This window comes from Chiloscyllium plagiosum, unplaced genomic scaffold (genome assembly GCF_037043375.1).
Source record: "Chiloscyllium plagiosum isolate Xiang-an unplaced genomic scaffold, Cpla_swu_hap1 HiC_scaffold_32, whole genome shotgun sequence".
Classification (NCBI taxonomy): Eukaryota; Metazoa; Chordata; class Chondrichthyes; order Orectolobiformes; family Hemiscylliidae; genus Chiloscyllium; species Chiloscyllium plagiosum.
The window spans coordinates 38,856,822-38,879,814 of NW_028270170.1; the positions used below are offsets into that span (position 1 = coordinate 38,856,822).

Below are 22,993 nucleotides of genomic sequence, written 5' to 3' on the forward strand. Positions count from 1 at the left end.
ATGCAAATTGACAGAGGTTAAATCACACCCAGAGATTTGAATACATGGCTCAAGGTTTACATATTGTGGAACTAGCTAGGAATAACGCTATTTTTGAATCTGTTATTGTGCAAAGAAATTCATTAATAATGTCAGAGTAAAAATGATCATAACACAATTGAATTTCATATTAAGTTTGAAAACAGTTTGATCAACCACGAAGGAGGACTTTAAGTTAAACAGAGCCAATGACACAGATATGGGGGGAGAACTGGCTAAGGTTGATTGGATGAATTAGCTGAAAGTTATGGTAGATAACACACAATATATACATTTAAAGAAATAATTCAGAATGTTAAAAAAAAAGTTCAATCCAGTGAGAAATATCCATTTGTGATTTACTCAGGAGGTTAAGGATTGTCTTTGATTAAAAGAAAAGGATTTAATATTGCAAAGAACAGTAGTAAGTCCAAGGAGTGAGAATGTTTCAGAAACCAGTGAAGAGTTGATAAAATTCATAAAGTTCATAAATTCAGAGAGATAGAATATGAGAATAAACTAGCCAAGAATATGAAAACAAATTCTAAGAGTTTTCACAAATATACAAAAAGGGAAAAACGTAGCTAAAATAAATATTGAGCTCTTAGAGGAGGAGAACAGGGATTTAAAGTGATAGGAAGGATTGGGAAATTTGCAGGTTGACACAAAATATTTCACGTTTGTTCTCACAGTAGAAGATCCAAGTGATACACCAGAAATAGCAAGTAAACTAGGAGCTAAAAGATTGAGAGCATTAAGATAATGTCAACAGGCAAAAAGTATGGAAAAACCAAAGGAATTTAAATGCCTCAAATAACCAAGAATGGATGCCCTACATCTTGCGGATCAAAAGAGAGAGCTGCCAAGATAAAGGATACACTTGCTCTGACTATTGTTTTATATCACATGGTCGGTACACCTCTAAGAGAGATACTCATGATATCATCACCGTATCATAACATTTGACCTGACAATATATGGGTATTGCACTTCATTTTCCTCATGATTATTCAAAGCGAAACACACTACCAAAAGCACAGTACTGCTTGTAACCTCTTGTTTAGTGTGAGCCCAGTCCCTGATATGCCTGTGAATGTAATATCTGTACGTAATAACTAGTTATATAAATGCCTGTTGGATTCTTCAGTACCACAACATCAATGTCTAATTTCTTTTTTTAAAGGAGACGACATTCATATGTCAGTTAACATGCACTGTTGGAAGAAATCAGTCATTTTCCAAAATTCCCTAGATTCATGAACAGGCATCACAGATTGAAAGTTAACAAATGTAAAACCGCTCATCAAGAAAGGAGGTGTTTGACAACAGAAAATGATATCCATATGGCAGATATCAGTAATCAGGAAAGTCTGGAATCTACCATTAGGTAATTTTTAACACTGAACTTAAGACAAAAGACATGGTTTCATGCAGTTGGGGGTAACAGCATGAATGGATGATTGGTTAACAGACACATATCAGAGAGTAGAAGTAAATGGGCATTTTCAATTAGCAGGCTGTTACTAGTGGAATTCAGCGTGGTGCTGGCAAAGCACAGCCTTCAGACAGCATCCGAGGAACATGAAAATTGATGTTTCCGGCACAAGCCCTTCATCAGGCCTACATTTGTTAACTTCCAATCTGCATTCCTGATGAAGGGCTTCTGCCCAAAAAGTTGATTCTCCTGCTTCTCGAATGCAGCTTGACCTGCTGTGCTTTTCCATTACCACACCCTTCGACTCTGATCTATAGCATCTGCAGTCCTCACTTTCCCCTACTTACAGTCTATGTTAATTGCAAAGCAAAAGAGACAGACTGTAAGATATCTAAGTTTGCAACTAACTGAAAGCCAGATGGGGATGCAGGCTGTGAGGAGGATACAAAGAGAGAGGCTACAAAGAGAGGGGTGGTGTGTATGTTGCTAAGGGGGTAAGGCAGCTAGAGTAATGTATAAATAGGGTGCTACATAAGTGGATGATTGCTAAGGGCAGTGATGGGGTCGGTTGAGGGACTTATTGATTCAAGGAGTCTGATGGTTTTAACCATGTCATGGTAGGTCTCAGGTCTGGCAGGGTCAGGGGTCAAGGGTGTTTATGGGGGGCATTCGGGTAGCAGCTGTCATTGGGTCCGGTCCATGCAGATGTGGGGGTCAGGCTGGGGGTGGGGGTTGTCAGGTCTGGCAAAAATCAGGGCTGTGGTGTGTGTATTTGTGAAGTGTCAGTGGTGAGTTTGGGGTTCAGTTTAATAGTTACTCAAAGGTTAGAGTGGGTTTGTAATCTACTAACCATTCCTGGGTGACTATAAACTTAAATGAGTCAAAACCTTATGAATTCTTTGACTTTAAGGGACAGTTTCAGATGTTGCCAGACACTGGGGAATTGCACATTAGGATCATAGTGTCATAGAGTCATGGAGATGTACAGCATGGAAACAGATCCTTCAGTCCAATCCATCCATGCCGACCAGATATCCCAACCCAATCTAGTCCCACCTGTCAGCACCCGGCCCATATCCCTCCAAACCCTTCCTATTCATAGACTCATCCAATGCCTCTTAAATGTTGCAATTGTACCAGCCTCCAACACTTCCTCTGGCACTTATTCCATACAAGTACCACGCTCTGTGTTAAAAAGTTGCCCCGTAGGTCTCTTTTATATCTTTCCCCTCTCACCTTAACCTTATACCCTCGAGTTCTAGATTCCCTGACCCCAGGGAAAAGACTTTGCCTATTTATCCCCTCCATGCCCCTCATAATTTTGTAAACCTCTATAAGGTCACCCCTCAGCCTCCAACACTCCAGGGAAAACAGCCCCAGCCTGTTCAGCCTCTCCCTACAGCTCAAATCCTCCAACCTTGGCAACATCCTTGTAAATCTTTTCTGAGCCCTTTCAAGTTTCACAACATCTTTCCGATAGGAAGGAGACCAGAGTTGCGCGCAATATTCCAACAGTGGCCTAACCAATATTCTATACAGCTGCAACATGACCTCCCAACTTCTGTACTCAATACTCTGACCAATAAAGGAAAGCATACCAAATGCCTTCTTCACTATCCTGTCTACCTGTGACTCCACTTTCAAGGAGCTATGAACCTGCACTCCAAGGTCTCTTTATTCAGCAACACTCCCTAGGACCTTACCATTAAGTGTATAAGTCCTGCTAAGATTTGCTTTCCCATAATGCAGCACTTCACATTTATCTGAATTAAACTCCATCTGCCACTTCTCAGCCCATTGGCCCATCTGGTCAAGATCCTGTTGTAATCTGAGGTAACCCTCTTCGCTGTCATCCACACCTCCAATTTTGGTGTCATCTGCAAACATACTAACTTTACCTCTTATGCTCGCATCCAAATCATTTATGTAAATGACAAAAAGTCGAGGACTCAGCACTGATCCTTGTGGCACACCACTGGTCACAGGCCTCCAGTCTGAAAAACAACCCTCCACCACCACCCTCTGTCTTCTACCTTTGAGCCAGTTTTGTATCCAAATGGCTAGTTCTCTCTGTATTCCATGAGATCTAACCTTGCTAATCAGTCTCCCATGGGGAACCTTGTTGAACGCCTTACTGAAGTCCACATAGATCACATCTACTGCTCTGCCCTCATCAATCCTCTTTGTTACTTCCTCAAAAAACTCAATCAAGTTTGTGAGACATGATTTCCCACGCACAAAGCCATGTTGACTATCCCTAATCAGTCCTTGCCTTTCCAAATACATGTACATCCTGTCCCTCAGGATTCCCTCCAGCAACCCGCCCACCACCGAGGTCAGGCTCACCGGTCTATAGTTCCCCGGCTTGTCCTTACCACCCTTCTTAAACAGTGGCAGCACGTTTGCCAACCTCCAGTCTTCCAGCACCTCACCTGTGACTATTGATGATACAAATATTTCAGCAAGAGGCCCAGCAATCACTTCCCTAGCTTCCCACAGAGTTCTAGGATACACCTGATCAGGTCCTGGGGATTTATCCACCTTTACCTGTTTCAAGACATCCAGCACTTCCTCCTCTGTAATATGGACATTTTGCAAGATGCCACTATCTATTTCCCTACTGCCTATATCTTCCATATCCTCTTCCACAGTGAATACTGATGCAAAATACTCATTTAGTATCTCCACCATTTTCTGTGGCTCCACACAAAGGCTGCCTTGCTGATCTTCGAGGGGCCCTATTCTCTCCCTAGTTACCCTTTTGCCCTTAATGTATTTGTAAAAACTCTTTGGATTCTCCTTAATTCTATTTGCCAAAGCTATAGTTTCTTGGACAATTCTCTCAGAGTAGCTGTGTCTTGACTTATGCATGGTCCTGATGTGCAGGTTCAGTCTATGCTGCTATAATGTCAATCTAGCATTGGAATAACTGGGCCTTAGTCTCCCAGAGCCAAAAAAGATGGAGATAGAGTATGGAACCAAACAAAGAAATAAAGCAAAGAAAGCTTTACCAGAGAGTGTGTGCAATTTTGTTTGAAAATGGAAGTATGGAAAAATTGAAACAAGCAAAGGAATCAAATTGGGGTTTGACATTGTCAAATTCACCGCTGAGCCCCAAAGGCTGTGAAGCGCCAAATTAAAACATATAGAACTGCTCCTCAAGCTTATATTGTTGTTGTGTCAACATCGTCTTACCAGACCATAGGGGCTGCTCTCTTACTAGAGAGATGCAACTGGTGGTGATTTAACCTGAGGGCCACCAGACCTCAGCAAGGGAAGAAGTTTTGAAGTACAGTCCTTCATAGTAACCTCAAGCCAGTGATGGGAATTGAACCCATGCTGTTGGCATTACACTGTTCTGTAAAACCAACAAGCCAACCAACTGAGCTAAACCGATTCCCACTTATATCGCTCTTGAGACTGGACTGGTGCAACAGATCAAGGACAGAGATGTCAGTGTGAAAGCAAAGTGGAGAATTAAAATGGCAGACCATCTGGAACTTCAGGTCACACTTGTGAAGGTCTTCCACAAAGTGGTCACCCAATCTACATTTGCTCTCCCTACTGGAGAGGAACGCACATTATGAACAGTGAATATAGTGGACTAGATTGAAGAACGTGCACGTAAATTGCTCCTTCATTTACAGTCTCAGACAGTGAGGAGAGAGGAAGAAAAAGTGCATGTGTTACCTCCTCTTGCACTGGTGCTGGTGGGAGGAAGATGAATTTGTTATATAAGGCGATGGTTCAGGAAGGGTTAATGTTGGAGGCAACAATAATTTCCACTTAATGTGATGATGTCATCCAGGTGGAGACAAGGCAAAACATCTTAGAATCACATCAAGTACAGACCTATATCCACAGGTCTCCACGTTGTCTTAGTAACAGTGTTTATCTTTTGAACAGAACTTGTTGCTAACATGCAATGAACTAAACTTTGTTATGACACATGCCTCTTCTTGGTGAGACACACTGGTGGTTATTTATCTGCCATCCGAAATGAAGTCGTCCTTAGAACCAGTCAAGGGAAGAGGAATGATGGCAACACCTTTCCACCAATTAATACCACAAGTTTGTTGGGAGTAACAGCAGAGTGGACCAGAGTATCTCAGGTCCTTTGTAATGTAGAAAGAGGTGGGAAGTGTAAATATCTTTACTTGCATCACTCTGGGAGTGATGGAATATGACTTGTTCAACACAGATGCTAGTGGGGTGAAAGATGAAGATGAAAGGCACCTTAGAATCACTCCACATCAAACTTTTGAAGGATAACCCACCCAGACCCATTCCCCTACTTTTACCCCTAACTAACATATTCCTGAACACAATGGATAATTTAGCATGGCCAATTTACCTGACCTGCATATCTTTGGACTGTAGGAGGAAATTCACACAGACACAGGGAGAATGTGCAAACTCCACACAGACAGTCTCCCAACACTAGAATTGAACCCAGTACTCTGGCACTGTGAGGCAGCAGTGCTAACTACCAAGCCAACTTACAGTAGCCCAGGGAGGCATGAAAAGAGGTCAGAGCAGAATTGCAGGAAACGTGATGCATGTGATCCAGGTTCTTGTTAGCCATGTTGTGGTGGAATACTTGGTCAATGGATTAAGAAGATGTCACAGAAGGTCAGGATGGAATGTTGTGTTGTGTAAGGGCTCTGGGATCCTGGAACAACCTTGCAATAATATCATGCAGCAACTTCTCACAGCACCTAGTTAGCAGAGTATGTGAGGGGTTAGGAGAAATAGGAAGAGGGAAACATGTTCAGTGTAGATGTGCCAGCTGTAGACAATAGAATCAATTACATAGTCTTTCAATAATATCATAGAAAGATTTTGAAGCTGGTATATTTCTGAATACCTTGTATTGTATGATTTAGTCTTAACAAGTAATAGGTAGTTTTATATATATGTCCTATGTGCAAAACAATTGTTGACCTTGCCTTCTCCATTACCATGCTGTCTTCAACCCAAACTCTTGGAGGTAGCACTACAAGAAAGATGCAATAAAGCCAGAAGAACCACCATATAGATGTCCTGGATGGCATCAAGCTCCTTGAGTGTTGTTGGACCTCCATAGATCCAGGCAAGTCTATCACACTCCTGAACCAGAGCCTTGTAGATGGGGTACAGGCTTTGGGCGTTAGGAAGGAGAATAATTACCCTGGAAAACCCCAAACTGAGCATCAATGAGGAAGCTATTGCTGTCTAGGCACTGCTGGAACAACAGCACAACAACAACTATCATCACTTTCCTCATTGAGAGTAGACTGATGGGGTTGCTAACTGTCAAGTTACATGTGTCGTGCTTTTAGTGGACAGGATATACCTGGGCAATATTCCTCATGGGTAGCTGCTAGAGTTGCATTGGAACATCTTGACCAGGGGCACAGCTTGTTCTGGACCAGGTCTTCAGTACTATTGCTGTAATGTTGTCAGGGCCCTTGACCTTTTCAGTATCCAGTGTCTTCAGCTGCGTCTTGAGATGATATGCAGTGAATTGAATTGGTTGAAGACTGGCCTTTGTGATACAGGGAACCTCAGGAGGAGGCTGAAATGGATCATCCACTCGGTACTTTTGGCTGAAGATGTTCTCAAGAACTTTATGCTTGGGCTCGCCCATCATTGAGAATGGGGCTATTTATAGAATGAGTTAAACACATGAACAGTACAGCACAGGAACAGGCCCTTTGACCCACCATAACTGTGCAGACCATGATGCAATCCTAAACTAATTCCATCTGCCCACACATGTTGCATATCCCTCTATTCCCTGCCTGTTCCATGGAACGATCTAAATGCCTCCTATACATTGTTATCATATCTTAAATTATCACCTCTACCACCAAATAAAATATGGTAGAGCATAACAGGCACTAACCACCCCCTTTGTAAAAAACTTGCCTCACATATCTCCTTTAAACCTTGCCCTGCTCAGCTTAAACTATGTTGAAACTTTATTGCTGGAACAGCACAGCAGGTCAGGCAGCATCCAGGGAGCAGGGGATTCGACGTTTCGGGCACAGGCCCTTCTTTAGGAATGAGCAGAGAGTGTTCAGCAGGAGAAGATAAAAGGTAGGGAGGAGGGACTTGGAGGAGGGGCGTTGGAAATGTGATAGGTGGAAAGAGGTCAAGGTGAGGGTGATAGGTCGGAGTAGGATGGAGGCGGAGAGGTCAAGAAGAAGACTGCAGGTCAGGAAGGCGGTGCCGGGCTGGAGGGATTCGGCTGAGACAAGGTGGGGGGAGGGGGGAATGAAGAAACTGGTGAAGTCCAAGTTCATCCCCTGTGGTTGGAGGGTTTCCAGTCGGAAGATAAGACGCTCCTCCTCAGACCGTCGCGTTGTTGTGGTTTGGCGGTGGATGAGTCCAATGACCTGCATATCCTCGGTGGAGTGGGAGGGGGAGTTGAAATGCTGTGCTACAGGGTGGTTGGGTTGGTTCGTCCGGGTGGCCCAGAGGTGCTCTCTGAATCGCTCCGCAAGTAGGCGGCCTGTCTCCCCAATATAGAGGAGGCCACACCGGCTGCAGCGGATGCAGTAGATGATGTGGGTGGGGGTGCAGGTGAATCTGTGGCGGATATGGAAGTTTCCTTTGGGGCCTTGGAGAGAAGTGAGGGGGGAGGTGTGGGCGCAAGTGTTGCACCTCCTGCGGTTGCAAGGGAAGGTGCCGGGAGTGGAGGTTGGGTCGGTGGGGGGTGTGGATCTGACAAGGGAGTCGCGGAGGGAGTGGTCTCTACGGAAAGCTGATATGGGAGGGGAGGGAAATATATCCTTGGTGCTGGGGTCTGTTTGGAGGTGGCGGAAGTGACGGCGGATGATGCGCTGTACATGGAGATTGGTGGGGTGGTAGGTGAGGACCAGTGGGGTTCTGTCCTGGTGGCGGTTGGAGGGGCGGGGCTCAAGGGCGGAGGAGCGGGAAGTGGAGGAGATGCGGTGGAGGGCACCGTCGACCACGTCGGGGGGGAAATTGCGGTCCTTGAAGAAGGAGGCCATCTGTGTTGTACGTATTTTGAACTGGTCCTCCTGGGAGCAGATGCGGTGGAGACGAAGGAATTGGGAGAATGGGATGGCGTTTTTACAGGGGGCAGGATGGGAGGAGGTGTAGTCCAGGTAGCTGTGGGAGTCGGTTGGTTTGTAGTAGATGTCCGTGTTGATTCGGTCGCCTGAGATAGAAACAGAAAGGTCTAGGAAGGGGAGGGATGGGTCCGAGACTGTCCAGGTGAATCTGAGGTCGGGGTGGAAGGTGTTCCACCCCGAAGCTTAAACTATGCCCTCTGGTCTTTGCTATTTCCATCCTGGGATTTATTGCCTGTCCCGAGTTGCCCTTGTGAAGGTGGTGGTGAGCTGCTTTCTTGAACTGCTGTTTTGGTTGACCTACAATGCTATTAGGGAGAGAATTCCAGGATTTTGACCCAGCGATAGTGAAGGAACAATGACATATTTCCAAGTCAGAATGATGAGTGACTTGGAAGGGAACTTGAAGGTTGTGATGTTCTTATATATCGGCTTCCCTTGTTCATTCAAATGGAACTGGTCGTGGATTTAGAAGGTGCTGTCAAAGGATCTTTGGTGAATTTCTGCAGTGGTTGGTGGTTGAGGGAGTGGATGCTTGTCAAGCGGGCAGCTTTGTCCTGGATGGTGTCAAGCTTCTTGAGTGTTGTTGGAGTTGCAGCCATCCAGGCAAGTGGGGAGTATTCTATCACTCTGCCTTATACTGCAGACAGTGCGGCACTTATCAATATTATACAGAAACATCAGCCAAGATCATATCCATAAGACCATAAGATGTAGGAGCAAACATAGATCATTGAATCTGCTCCACCAATCAATCAGTTCAATGGTTGATCTGATAATCGTCAACTCCTTCGATTCCCTTACTGGCTAAAAATCTCACCATCTCAGCTTCGAATCTTCTTAATGACCCAACCTCTACAGCCCTCTCTGGTAAAGAATTCCTCAGATTCTCTACCCTCAGAGCTTTTCTCCATTTTAAATAGGTGACTCCATTATGCCCTGTGCTCCTAGACTCTCCCACAAGGGGTTGTGGGAGGCACAGTGGTTAGCATTGTTGCCTCGCGGCGCCAGAGACCTGGGTTCAATTCCTGCCTCAGGCGACTCTCTGTGTGGAGTTTGCACATTCTCCTTGTGTCTGCCTGGGTTTCCTCCCACAATCCAAAAATGTGCAGGTTAGGTGAATTGGCCATACCAAATTGTCCGTAGTGTTAGGTGAAGGGGTAAATGTAGGGGAATGGATCTGGGTGGGTTGCGCCTCGGCGGGTCAGTGTGGACTTGTTGGGCTGAAGGGCCTGTTTCCACGCTGTAAGTAATCTAATTAAACAACCTTTCCATAACTACCCTGTCAAATCACCAAGCAATTGTGTATGTTTTAATAAGGTCACCTCTCATTTTCCTAAAAACTCCATTGAGTACCATCTCAAACCTACTCAACATCATCACAAAACGTAGCCCTTCCATATCTTCCATATCAGCCAAGTGAAACCTCTCTGGACTGTCTCCAATGCCATTATATGTGTATTTGAGAAAGGGACCAAACACTGTTCTTGGTATTCCAGCTGTGTTTACCACAGAGTCATGATCAGGGGAAGAAATTGTTGGAAAATAGGAAGAAAGAGGGAAAGAAATTAAATTGCCAATTTTAATGAAGCAGAAGTACATTGAAACTGTGAGAAAAATTAAAGAACAATGAATACATCTAAGTGGAAATAATGCAGGTAGAGGTACTGGAAATTTGAGGCAAAATTTGATAAAATCACTAGACAGGCTCAGATAGATAGGCATTCTGGATCAGTGGTGCTGGAAGAGCACAGCAATTCAGGCAGCATCCGAGGACAGGCAAAATCGATGTTTCGGGCAAAAGCCCTTCATCAGGAATAAAGCTTTTGCCCGAAACGTCGATTTTGCCTGTCCTCGGATGCTGCCTGAATTGCTGTGCTCTTCCAGCACCACTGATCCAGAATCTGGTTTCCAGCATCTGCAGTCATTGTTTTTACCTCAGATAGATAGGCAGTCTGTGCAGACCGGCTGTGCTTTTCCAGACTAGATTAGAGTGGCAGTCTGTGCAGACAGATGAAATTTCAGGATCTAGGGAAGGGACAACAGCCAAAGTAGCTTGTCTGTTTTCTACACAGATGCTGCCTGGACTCTTGAGTATTTTCCAGTAGATGGCAGCAGAATCCCATTCAGTCAGTTCTAACACGAACCTTAAATGTCAAGTTGTTAGAATTCCATTGACAAAAAGAATATGAAATGGGATTTTGCAGCATATTGTATTGAAAAATAAGTTTCCACAAGATACTGAGATGATGTTGTGACTTGTTTATTAAATGTTGACTGTTTCTGTGTTTTTGAACTTTCTAAAATAGACCGTGCTTTGTATGCTGCAGTTCAATTTTTGGTGGGTTCCAGGTTGCTCTGGCAATTCTCTGATCCATCCAGTAACACTGACTTCAGGCCTGTAGTCTAGGGACAGTGTGGCACAGAAACAGAGATTGCTTGCCATAGACAGGAGGCCAATTAGCGTCCAAAAACAGAAAAGGTGGGTTAACAATTTGAGTGAGGCTCTCTTTCAGAACTCAGGTTCCTGACACAAAGCACTTGCCTCCTTGCTTCCACAACAACGTTTAAATAGAACCTTTATGAAAACATCCCAAGTAAAGGTGCTTCAGGGGAGCATTATCAGCATTAATTAGCAAAGGAAGGAGGCATCAGGTTAGACAACTAAATCCTTGGTCAATAGGATAAAACAAAATGACTGAAAATGCAGGATGTCTCAAGTACAAACAGAAAAACCTGGAAATACTCAGCAGGTCTGACACAATTTGCAAGAGAGAGAGAAACAGAATTAATGTTTCGAGTCTGGTTTGATTCAGAGGCCAAAATGTCAGGGTTTTTTGTTTTCATTTATTGTTGTGCTAGATCTTAAAGGAAGAGGAACATAACAAGAGATTTAGGAGGGTTTTGGGTTCAAATCCTTGCATTGTGTAAGAACTGGTGATGATAGTCACAAACAAGTTTTGTTTTCTCAGTAAGCCTGTTCCTAAAGGATTTAAAAAGGCTGAACAATTTCCACTTTCACTGCCACAGATGTGCCCTCAGTATTGTTTGGCAGGACAAAGTCATCAACATAGAGATTCTGGAGTGTGTTAGTTCCATCAGTATACACTCATTTTTGGGCTCTTGTGGTGCAGTGGTAGTGTCCCTAATTCTGAGCCAGGAGAGCCAGGTTCCATTTCCAGCTGCTTCAGAGGTGTGTCATTGCAAACAAGCTGATTAGAAATTATCTGCCCTCATTACAATGATGTCTGGGCTGGCTCAGTCACAACCATCACTTGGATGATGGTGATGACTGTAAACCCAAGGCCATCTGTACTGTGAACTGAGGGTCACAACCTTTAGGTCATCCACCCCTCTGTAGCAAGGTCACCTACAAATGACATCATGATGGTCAATGTTGACAGTCGACTGGGGACAATCATTGATGGTTCTGATATTCAGCAACTGACTATTGGAGGGGTGATGGAGGAAATAAACAGTAAAGGAATAACTCAGCTGGCCAAGAAGAGGGCCCAGAGAAAACATAGAACATAGAACATAGAACAATACAGCACAGAACAGACCCTTCGGCCCTCGATGTTGTGAACTAATCTAAGCCCATTCCCCTACACTATCCCATCATTATCCATGTGCTTATCCAAGGACAGTAAATGCCCTAATGTGGCTGAGTCAGCTATATTGGCAGACAGGCCATTCCATGCTCTTACCACTCTCTGAGTAAAGAACCTATCTCTGACATCTGTCTTAAGTCTATCACCCCTCAATTTGCAGCTATGCCCCCTCGTACAAGCCAATGCCGTCATCCTAGGAAAAAGACTCTCACTGTCCACCCTATCTAATCCTCTGATCATCTATTAAATCCCCTCTTAACCTTCTTCTTTCCAAAGAGACCAGATCCAAGTCCCTCAGCCTTTCCTCATAAGACCTTCCCTCCCGAACAAGCAACATCCTAATAAATCTCCTCTGCACCTTTTCCAATGCTTCCACATCCTTCCTATAATGAGGCAACCAGAACTGTACACAATATTCCAAGTGAGGCCGCACTAGCATTTTACACAGTTGTAGCATGACATCATGGCGCCATAACTAGTCCCTCTACCAATGAAACCTAACACACCATATGCCTTCTTAACAGCACTATCAACCTGGGTGGCAACATTCGGGGGATCTATGTACATGGACACCAGGATCCCTCTTCACATCCACACTACCAAGAATCTTTCCATTGACCCAGTATTCTGCCTTCCTGTTATTCTTCCCAAAGTGAATCACCTCACATTTATCTGCATTGAACTCCATTTGCCACCTCTCAGCCCAATTCTGCAGTTTATCTAAGTCCCCCTGCAACGTGCAACATTCTTCCACACTGTCTACCACTCCACTGACTTTAGTGTCATCTGCAAACTTACTAACCCTATGCCTGCGTCCAAGTCAGTTATAAAAATGACAAATAGCATTGGTTCCAAAATAGATCCTTGTGGCACACCACTAGTAACCAGACTCCAGGCTGAATATTTTCCATCAACTACCACTCGCTGCCTTCTTACAGAAAGGCAGTTTCTAAAACAGGTGAATACAGGATTTTTGAGCAGAGAATTGGTTATGTGGGTCACACCAGACTGAAGGCTGGCACTAGCAAGAGACTTGAGTGTACAAGTAGCTGTCAATCTGTATTCTACATTGCACATGCATTCACCGCTTGACGAGACAAGCAGCTTTTGACTCCTATCTTGCTTAGGGGACACCTAATAATTTTTTAATGAGCTGGCTGTCACTGAGGTAGAAGAAGAACTGTTATTGTTCAAATAGGGTCTCAACAGTAATGCTGTTATGGGAGGTAAGTAAAATCTACACGCATGTATGTTCCAAAGTCTGTTGCTTTGAGTTTCTGATGCACGTAGCCAAATCACTATTCACATACAGTTGTCTCTGGAGATTTCTGGGCACAGCCTACTCAGGAAATGCAATATAGAAACATTTCTGCTATGGCTCTTTCAGAGGAACAGATCAGTTTCACTCTGAACTCATTTTCAGAAATGGGAGGGATCGGCTGGGCAGTTTTCCCTCACAGATTTCTTGATGCCAATTGCAATCCAAGGATGTGCAGGTTAGGTGAATTGGTCATTCCAAATTGCCCATAGTCAGGGGTTAATATGGGGAATGGGTATGGGTGGGTTACTCTTCAAAGTGTCAGTATTCCATACTGTAGGGAATCTAATCTAATCTAATCAAATCAACTAATTTCACTCACACTCTCAAAGCCAGTCATTGTTCAACACACCCACAGCAGGAGTATACAGCAATGTAAGTAGTTATCACCAATCACATGATTACCAGGATTTCTGTTGAAAAAACATTCAATGCCCTTTCACAGTCATTGAAAGTGACCTTTCAATGACTTCTTTTAAATAAACAATTGCCACAAAACTTGGAATAAATCCATTTCCCAGCAAACATTCAAAATTGAAATCCTCCAGATAAAATTGAAGTGTTTTACAAGAATTATTTAAATGTTTGTTTTTGTAAAACTGTTTCCTATTACCTTGATCCTTTCTAACAGACTCGCTACAATTTCTTTAATAACAGCTTCAAATATCTTTCCTATTAATGATTAAGGTAACTAGCCTGTAGCTTACTGCTTTCTGCCCCCTTCTGTATTGGATGATCAGGATACATTCACTGGTTTCCAATCTAATGGTACCTTCCCCAAATCATGGAAGTTGTGGAAAGCTAGTGTGCTTCCAATTAAACATGTTGGACTATAACCTGGTGTTGTGTCATTTTTAACTTTGTCCACCCCAGTCCAACTCCAGCATCTCCACATCATGTCCCTCTAACCATGTTCTTTTCAGATCCTCAGGTGAAGTTCAACACTGTCCTGAAACAAACTCGCTATCACAGCCACATTTGCTTCCTCAGTGCCTGTCTCCGTAACCAACTCACCCCACACGGACTCCGGACCACCTTTAAACCAGCAGAGTTCGGACCCGAACAGGACAAACAGTACAGATTACAGATTCAAAAACACCAGCAACGGTTCTCCATCAAGATCCTCCGCTCCACGCTTGCAGCAATGCGCCGGTACCTAACCTCTCTACAGTCTGCCCTGCCTCAGCTGAGGGCCACACTCTCTCAGAATTGCAAAGGACCCACTCTGTACTACATCCTCAGGAGAATTCATACTCTCAACAAACAGTATTTCAATTCCATCTCAAACATCAAAAACTGTAAGTACAACAAACTTTTATCTACCCAGCTCCATACCCAGCGCTCCTCGAACATTCCAGAAGATTCCCCTGGCCTCGGAAACACCATTAGCCATGCGGCTGATGCAGCTACCACCCCCACGCTGATTGATGATGTCACTTCTGCCCCCATCATGGCCACTCCCACAGCCACTTCCGCTCCTCACATCATCGCTGATGCCACACGCTCAGTGACTTCCGCCACCCCTACTGCCGTGTCTGCCACCACTTCCGACCCCACCAGCGCCACTCACCTGCATTCTGCTGACACGCCCCCCACAGACCCCACTGTCACTATCCCCACCCCCCAGAACCCCGAGGGGAACACTACCCCTGCTCATGACTCTACCCCCATTCCCCCCACCATCACACCCACTCCAGGTACTGGCTCCGACCCCACTCCCAGCTCTACACCCACACCAGCTCCCAGCTCCCAGCCCTGCCGAGTTTTCACCATCCCTCCAGACCTCCCCCTCACTGAGGACCAACGATCAGTCCTCAGCAAAGGACTCACCTTCGTCCCCCTCCGTCCACGCATCAATGAATTTAATACACGCCGTGACATCGAACAATTCTTCCGTCGCCTCCGCCTCCGAGCTTACTTTCATAATCAGGACTCCCGCCCACCTTCCGAGGACCCCTTCGCCCACCTCCAACACAATGCATCCACCTGGACACCCCGCGCTGGCCTATTACCTGCCCTCGACCTCTTCATTTTCAACTGCCGCCGGGACATTAACCGCCTCAACCTGTCGACCCCCCTCCCCCACTCTAACCTCTCACCCTCACAACGCGCAGCCCTCCAATCCCTCTGCTCCAATCCTGACCTCACCATCAAGCCAGCAGACAAAGGGGGCGCAGTGGTAGTCTGGCGCACTGACCTCTACATCGCTGAAGCCAAATGCCAACTCGAGGACACCTCTTCCTACCGCCCCCTTGACCATGACCCCACCCTCCATCACCAAATCATCATCTCCCAGACCATACAGAACCTCATCACCTCAGGAGATCTCCCACCCACAGCTTCCAACCTCATAGTCCGGGAACCCCGTACTGCCCGGTTCTACCTCCTTCCCAAGATCCACAAGCCTGACCACCCTGGCCGACCCATTGTCTCAGCATGCTCCTGCCCCACTGAACTCATCTCTACCTACCTCGACACTGTCCTATCCCCCCTAGTCCAGGAACTCCCCACATACGTTCGAGACACCACCCACGCCCTCCACCTCCTCCAAGACTTCCGTTTCCCCAGCCCCCAACGCCTCATCTTCACCATGGATATCCAATCCCTCTACACCTCCATCCACCATGACCAGGGCCTCCAAGCCCTCCGTTTTTTCCTCTCCAGACATTCCCAACAGTACCCCTCCACCGACACTCTCATTCGTTTGGCCGAACTGGTCCTCACCCTTAACAATTTCTCCTTTGAATCCTCCCACTTCCTCCAGACCAAAGGGGTAGCCATGGGCACATGTATGGGCCCCAGCTATGCCTGTCTCTTTGTTGGCTACGTAGAGCAGTTGATCTTCCGTAATTACACCGGCACCACTCCCCACCTCTTCCTCCGCTACATTGATGACTGCATTGGCGCCACCTCGTGCTCCCGCGAGGAGGTTGAGCAATTCATCAACTTCACCAACACATTCCACCCTGACCTTAAATTTACCTGGACCATCTCTGACACCTCCCTCCCCTTCCTGGACCTCTCCATCTCCATCAGTGACGACCGACTTGACACTGACATCTTCTACAAACCCACCGACTCCCACAGCTCAAACAGTTTGCTTAGTGTCACTTCCCCGGAGGTAGTGATTTTCTTGAATTCTTCGTTCCCTTCCTTCTCTTGAATCGCAGCTATTTTGTGAATGGTACTTCGATCCTTTTTGCTACATCCCTGTAATACCTGTTCAATTCATTTGCTATCTCTTTTTTCACATTACTAACTTCTGAGACTCACTTTCTATAGGACAAGCACTTTGTTAATTCTTTTCCTTCTCAAAAAAAATCTATGGAAATTCTGATCAACTTTTATATTTATTGCCAGCTTTCTCTCATACTCTAATTTCCCCTTCTTATTAATATTTTACTCACACTGCTATGTTTTATATTCTATCCAATCTTTTGAACTACAATCTGTCTTTGCACAATGATTAGCTTTTTCATTAATTTGGAGATGCCGGTGTTGGACTGGGGTGTACAAAGTTAAAAATCACACAACACCAGGTTGTAGTCCAACAGGTTTAATTGGAAGCAAGTGTGAAAGCTAGTGTGCTTCCAATTAAACCTGTTGGACTATAACCTGGTGTTGTGTGATTTTTAACTTTTTCATTAAGTTATCTTTAACTTGTTTAGTTAACCACAGATGATTGCGCCTTCACTTGAAATATTTCTTTCTCATAGGAATTCTGAATATCCCATTCAATGTTGCTAATCCTTGTTGATCTATCCTTTAACCGAATTTGCCTGTTCACTTTAGTTAACCGTGCTTACAAGTCATTCTGTTCTAAAGCGAAAATACTAATGATTCCACTTTAGCCCAAATAAACTCATAACGTGCCATCTATGGTGATCTATTCTAGTAGGTGTGTGTCCCGTCAAGAACTACAGGAAGTAGTTTGCCTGGCATCAGGTTAGTAATTTGATTTATGGGTTTTGGGTGACTCATGCTGAGCACGGCACCACAGGTTTGTCACTAAGTCTAAACTGAGGTAGTGAATGTTAGAAATTGTTTGGTTATAAAAGATCTAATATCAGACTGATGCTGTACATACACACATTGTGAAGGATGGGCAATGAATGGTAGCCTTGGCTCAGCACATCCCATGAATGAATAATAAAAGCACAACTTTCACCAGGAGCGCAGCGGCTGAGATCAGGAGCCATTGCTGATTTCTTTCCTTTTCTGGTCTTGAAGTGTTGAGGACAGTGGCGGTAAGACTCCTATCATTCATTGGAAACAGACCAGGCATTTAGCTGGCACATTTCCTGTCAGTTTGACTCAATTATACTAGGTAGCACATTAACCCATAATGCCAGCTGAAGAGAGAATAATCAACAATTTGAAACTTTAAAAGCAAGTGAAAGACATGCAGGGAGCAGCTTTAATCTATAATATTGGCCACTTTATCTGGTCTTTACCTCTGGCTCAAGTGACATGGGTGGCTCTGTGGCTCAGTGGTTAACACTACTGCCTCACAGTGCTAGGGACCTGGGTTCGATTCCAGCCTTGGGGAACTGTCTATGTGGAGTTTGCACATTCTCCCGTGTCTGCTCAGGTTTCCTCCCGGTGCTCTGGTTTCCTCCTACAGTCGAAAAATGTGCAGGTTAGGTGGATTGGCCATGTTAAATTGCTCATAGTGTCCAGGGGTGTGTAGGCGAGATGGATTAGCCATGGGAAATATGGGGTTACAGGGATGGGTTTTGGGGGGGAGGGGGGAGGTGGAATGCTCCTTGGGGGGTTGATGTGAATTGATGGGCTGAATGGCCTGCTTCCACATTGCAGGATTCTATGATTAAAGTGGGAAATTAGACTAGTTCAACATTGAGCTTCAGTCCTTGTTCAAAAGGGCACACTGGAATTAACTAGTTGGTGATTAACAAAGATTTTATTGAATCCTTTCTGTTTCTTTTCCCAAGACTAAGTACGATATGGTATTTACTAATATAGAAGTAACTCTACCATAAATAAGGCTAAGAAACAGGAATATTGAAGTTGTCATTATTAGCAACAATGAAGAAAATCTCACCAGCCTACAGTGAGCATCTATAATCCCAGTGGCCTCTGACAGAGTCATTACAGTTTAATTCAATCCAGTTTGTAGGAAATGATTGGGAGGGGATGAACACCCTTTTCTCTTATAAACAGAATGACACATTTTTCACTCTTTCACGTGGGAAAAGCTGCATGCATAGCCAGGGTGCACCTCATCCATCAGGCAGGCTGCCAGAACAACGCAGCGATTGAGTCAGTTCGTCGTGACTCACAATGCCCTCGCACAGTCAAACAGGGAGCCACAAGAGCAGGCCACCCTAGCAAGCAGAAGTGAAGTGGGGGGAGGGTGATTAGGAGCAGCAGGCAAAGCTTGGTTGTTACTCCTGTCAGTGCAGCAGAGCAATGACCTTAAACCATTGTAGCAGGAGGAACTTCCAGTCACAAGTTATTAACCCTTACAGCACTGATCACTGTCTGTGTTGATCATACAACCGTGATGGTCAGCAATGGATATGTTATAGATGCACATGGTCGTAGAAATGTACAGCAAGGAAACAGACTCTTGGTCCAACTCATTGATGCCGACTAGGTATCCTAAATTAACATAGTTCCATTTGCCAGCATTTTGATCCAGTCCCCTGTAACCCCTTCCTATTCATGTACCCATCCAGATACCTTTTAAATGTTGTAATTGTACCTGACTCCGCCACTTCCACTGGCAGCTCATTCCATACATGCACCACTCTCTGCGTGAAAAGTCTTTCCCCTGTCACCTTAAACCTATACCCTCTAGTTTTGATTTCCCCTACTTTTGGGAAAAGATCTTGGCTATTCACCCTATCCATGATTTTATGAACCTCTAATAAGGTCACCCTTCAGCCTCCGACCCTCCAGCGAAAACAGCCCCAGCCTATCCAGCCTCTCCCTATAGCTCAAACCCTCCAACTCTGGCAACATCCTTGTTCTTCAGACAAAGAGGAAACCAAGGCCAGTCAGGAGAAATTACCTGGTATTCACGGTGCAAAGGTTTTTGATGGTTATGCTCCTTTGGAATTTGGAGGGCAGGTCTTAACTAGCCACAGAAATGTAATTCCCCATTGAGGCATCTGGACACACAGCATCATTCTGATCAGTTGACCATTTCAATCTCTCCACTTTATCGCAGATCTTTTTTGTCCCTCTTCCCACAATCCAGCCCATTCCACAGCCTCAATGCCAGTTGTAACTGCTTCCAGTTTTGATGAAGGGTCACTGACCTGAAACTCAAACATTCATTCTCCCTCCTCACATATATCCAAACCTGCTGAGAATTTGCAGTTTCCATTTCAGATCGAGTCTGAAGATTGTTGCACTCACAATACGTTCCCTGCATGTGTTAACTATATTTGATAGGCATTAAGTCATTTGTTTTGGGAAGTTGTGTTGTAAGTACAAGTTACACTGTTTGGAATTTTTTCCCATTACTCAGTGAGTAGTACTCTCCTATCAGTACACCTCCCACTCCAGGCTTTGAGATTAAAATTCTACTTTTGTGCTTTGCAGTTCTGCACTGTTCAAAGTGGCGTTTCTCAAAACAGCCATTGAAACTTACCCACATGTGGTCTCTTAATGGATTCAAAGATCCCATCTCTAATTTCGAAAAAGAGCAGGGGATCTATCCCCAGTTCCTTGTCAATATTTATCTCCCAACCAAAATTGCAAAAGCAGATAACCTGGTCATTACTACTTTCCTGTTTATGGGATTGATAAACGATTGTCATTTCCAAGATTACAACAGTGATTGTATTTCAAAAGTCATATCATTGACACAAAATTCTTTGGGATTTTTGCTGGTCCTGAAGGTACTATTTAATCCAAGATATCCTTTTGTAACTGTTAATTGTTTAGAAGCCCAGAAATTGAGTTTTGCTTTTAAAAAAGGTGTATTTTGTTGAATTTTTTCTTTTTGCACTCATTGGACAATTCACAAGAAATGTCAAAGTAAATGGAAAAAAATGTTTATACTGGTCAGGTGAATTGGCCATGCTAAATTGCCTGTAGTGTTAGGTAAGGGGTAAATGTAGGGGTATGGGTGGGTTACGCTTTGGCGGGTCGGTGTGGACTTGTTGGGTCGAAGGGCCTGTTTCCACACTGTAATGTAATCTAATGTGGGTGGCATGGCGGCACAGTGGTTAGCACTGCTGCATCACAGCGCCAGAGACCCGGGTTCAATTCCCGAATCAGGCGACTGACTGTGTGGAGTTTGCACATTCTCCCCGTGTCTGCGTGGGTTTCCTCCGGGTGCTCCGGTTTCCTCCCACAGTCCAAAGATGTGCACGTCAGGTGAATTGGCCATGCTAAATTGCCTGTAGTGTTAGGTAAAGTGGTAAATGTAGGGGAATGGGTGGGTTACGCTTTGGCGGTCGGTGTGGACTTGTTGGGCCGAAGGGCCTGTTTCCACACTGTAAGTAATCTAATCTAATCTATACTGTTTGAGAGATGAGTGTTGATTGGTTGGTAAGTGGACTCAGATTGGTAGAGATATTGCCATGGAGAATACACCAGTTAATGATGACTGACAGCTAACTGCCAAGCTTTGCTTAAATTATAATCTGGAAACAAACTCTATAAGGAGGGTAGTGTCAGGGGTGTTGCTTCTCTGAGTCTGCTATTGGTAGACAGCCTTGATTCATGGCAGAACAGGTTAAATACTCAGGGGAAGGGATCCTCTCCCGATTCTCTGCACATTTTCATGAATGGATGTAATTCCATGGCACCCTAACTTGCAAAGATCCCAAGCAACTTCACCAATTAGAGATATGAATACAGAAGGTGAATATCTCTGCCTTAGCAGACAATTCAGCCACAGAATCATCACCTTCCAGCCCAACCTGATAATCTATCTGATAGCAGGCTAACAGGGTATGCCAATCTTGATTAAATTACTGTCTCTTTTCAATTAAATGCTATCAGTTATCTGTCAAGCAGCATCACTGAACTGATTATCTTATCTATATGTCTCTGCTGTTTGTCTAGCTGTATGCAAAGTGGCTACTGAGTTTCCCGTTTTATAATAGTGACGACATTTCAAAAAGTATTCGATTCACTAATAGTTACTTTGGGACACCCTGCTATGTGAAAGGTGCTATATAAGTGTAGGTATTCCTATCCCCATGAAAGATAGTGAGAGCATTTGTAATACTCTCTCTGCCTCCGAGTTTAGTGAACACATCATAAACTAACCATCCAGACTCAAACCAATCTGACTAATATGGTTTCTTGCCTGCCCTTGCATGATACTTATCTCCATTAAGCAATTAACCAGTGATGCAGTGTTGTGCTACAACAAATAAATATTTCCTTATTTGGTTGGGATGCCTTCATAGCATTAATATCTTCCATTAATATGGACTTAGCACTATCAATATCCTGGGGTAACCATGCATTAGAATTAGATCGGCCTTATACTATGAGATAATGAGGACTACGGATGCTGGAGGAGTCAGTGTGGCACTGGAAAAGGCATAGCAGGTCAGGCAGCATCTGAGGAGCAGGGGAGTCAAGGTTTTGGGCTTGACCCTTCGTCAGGACTGGGGAAGGGGGCTGGGAAATAAATGGGAGGGTGGGCATTGGGGAAGGTAGTTGTGTTGGTGACAGATGGGCGAAGGTGGGAGGTGATTGTGATAGGTCGGTGGGAAGTGTGGAACAAATACATGGGATAGAAGATTTTGAAAACTGTTGAATTCAATGTTGAGCCCAGATGGTTGTAGGCTCCCAAGGTGGAAGATGAGGTGTTCCCCTCCAGTTTGCAGGTGGCCTTGCGTAGGTGATGGAGGAGGCCCAGTATGGACATGTCATGATGGGATTGGGAGGGGAAGTTGAAGTGGATGGCTACAGGAAGGTGGGGTTGGTTGATGCGTGCGGACCAGAGATGTTCCCTGAATTGTTCTGCAAGTTTGCACGCGGTCCCTACGATGTAGAGGAGACCACAGCGAGACTAATGGATGTAGTAAGTGAGGTTTGAGGCCTCAACATTGAATTCACTAGTTTCCAAATCTCCTCTTACCCCACCCCATCCCTAATCCAACCCTCTGACTTGGCTCCACCCTCTTGGCCTGACCAACGTGTCCATCTTTCTTCCCACCTATCCACACCACACTTCCCCCCGGACTATTACAATCACCTCTTATCTTCGCTCACCTATCACTATCCCAAACACCTTTCCCCCAGCTCCCCCCCCCCCCCATTTATTGCTCAGCCCCCTTCCCCCTCCCCAGTCCTGCTGAAGGGTTAAGCCCGAAACGTCAACTCTCTTGCTCCTCAGATGAGGAGGCCTGACCTGCTGTGCTTTTTCCAGCACCACATTAGGTTAGATTACTTACAGTGTGGAAACAGGCCCTTTGGCCCAACAAGTCGACACCAACCCTCCGAAGAGCAACCCACCCAGACCTATTCCCCTACATTTACCCCTTCACCTAACACTATGGGCAATTTAGCTTGGCCAATTCACCTAACCTGCACATCT

The 22,993-nt window shown here is 44.8% G+C and overlaps 1 long non-coding RNA gene across 1 annotated transcript in view; it reads left to right on the forward strand.

Moving 5' to 3' along the window:
- The first annotated feature begins 14,436 nt into the window (after nucleotides 1–14,436).
- LOC148141811 (uncharacterized) overlaps nucleotides 14,437–22,993 on the forward strand; it is a 47,767-nt gene continuing 39,210 nt past the window's right edge. Inside the window, exon 1 of the long non-coding RNA XR_015752448.1 lies at nucleotides 14,437–14,759. This is a non-coding gene — a long non-coding RNA (uncharacterized LOC148141811). The remainder of the gene's footprint in view (nucleotides 14,760–22,993) is intronic.